Source organism: Pangasianodon hypophthalmus, chromosome 10 (assembly GCF_027358585.1).
Source record: "Pangasianodon hypophthalmus isolate fPanHyp1 chromosome 10, fPanHyp1.pri, whole genome shotgun sequence".
Taxonomy (NCBI): Eukaryota; Metazoa; Chordata; class Actinopteri; order Siluriformes; family Pangasiidae; genus Pangasianodon; species Pangasianodon hypophthalmus.
Window position 1 is genome coordinate 28,562,964 of NC_069719.1, and position 1,578 is coordinate 28,564,541.

Below are 1,578 nucleotides of genomic sequence, written 5' to 3' on the forward strand. Positions count from 1 at the left end.
GGAGATCCCAAAACAAAAGATTTTTAAAAATGAAAAATAAATGTTTACTAAATAAACCTTACAGCTAAATGTAACAAGGAACTATTTACACTATTTACGCATTTTTAATATGTTTTAAATTGAATTTGTTATGGAATCAACACTGTGTGTTGCTGTTAAAGTAAAATCCTCAACAACGGGGTGAAGTGATGAAGTGGAGCGAGTGTTTTCACCCTAAAGTTGATTATTTTCCTATAATAGCATGTTATAGCATCCTATAATAGCATGTAAAAGTGTTTTATTCCTCTTATATTACAGCAATTTGCAAAGGATTTCATTTTTTTTATTAATTAAAGAATGACATACACTTTGTCCGTTTGTAGTTACATTTAATATTGTGTAACATTGTGCAAAGCGTACACTCTGTTCTGAAGATGTCAGAAAACTTAGTTACAGCTTTACCTCTGAGTGTTACAAAGCGCTGACACTGGAGACTCCTTCCATAAACGTTAAATAAACATTAAACAAGCATTTTTTTTTGTGGTTTCAGAAGCCATGAGAGTGAAAGAAACTATGCGCTGATAAAATACAGTGTGAAATCAGTAAATACCTGCTAGAACGCAGAAGGGAAATGAATCATTTAAGTGAATCTAAATGAATTAAAATGAATCTCTGTGAATTCAGCTCTCGCTGTAGTCTCTTAGTGTTGTATCTGATGTTCGGATTTGAATTAAAGATTAAAAATCAGCCAGCATGACATGTGAAGAGGACAAACTGTCATCCGTCCATCTGCTTTACAGAAGAAAAGAAAAGAAGGAAGCCTCACTCAAGTTGTATCACAGGAGTCGAGTTTCTCTGGAACAATGAGCCTCGAACATCTCCACGCTATGGATTACAGTGTCATGGCAGCTAATCTCTCACACACACTCTCACACACACACACACACACACACACACACACGCAGTCTTGTTGAGAAAGATGATTGCATGGGGAAACATATTAAACCACTTCTGATTAATCATTTTTCATTTATTTCCTTAATTCCTGTGAGACATATTTATGGTAGAGCCGTCGCTTACACCAGCGCAGAGAACGTCCAAGAATTAAAAACTGAAATGGAGTACAAACATTAAATAAGTTACTAATGAAGCAAAACATTAGCAATTAAATTTAACTTGGAGTGGGATTAAATAATTAAAAAAGTTATAAACCTCACAGCTCCAGGCTCCTCTGTTCAAGCCTGTGGCTCTCTGCGTCCGTTCCTCTGGGTTCCTCTGGGTTCCTCTGGGTTCCTCTGGGTTCTCCAGTTTCCTCCATCCTTCCAGAAATATTCCAGTAAGTGGGCTGGCGACTGCCCGGTTTTCCCAGTACAGGCTCCGGAGCCAATGTAATGATTTCAAGTTCCATGTTCACCTTTCAGAGATCTTTGTTTGTTCCTCTGGGGGAACCTTAAAGGTTCTATGTAATCTATGTATCTCCCTATCACAAAGTCTGTCACAACCTCACCATTTCAGCATGTGCTGGACTTCCCAGTTTGTTATCAGTTCTCTATATGCTTTTGTTTGTGTTCTGCATTGTGCCTTGCTGTCTCCGCCTCT

At 37.8% G+C, this 1,578-nt stretch overlaps 1 long non-coding RNA gene across 2 annotated transcripts in view; it reads left to right on the forward strand.

The window, feature by feature from the left end:
* LOC113534053 (uncharacterized) overlaps positions 1–1,087 on the forward strand; it is a 7,197-nt gene extending 6,110 nt beyond the window's left edge. Inside the window, exon 4 of one of the 2 annotated variants that reach the window (XR_003403478.3) lies at positions 780–1,087. This is a non-coding gene — a long non-coding RNA (uncharacterized LOC113534053). The other variant, XR_008302552.1, reaches the window with a different exon arrangement.
* The last annotated feature ends 491 nt before the right edge of the window (positions 1,088–1,578 follow it).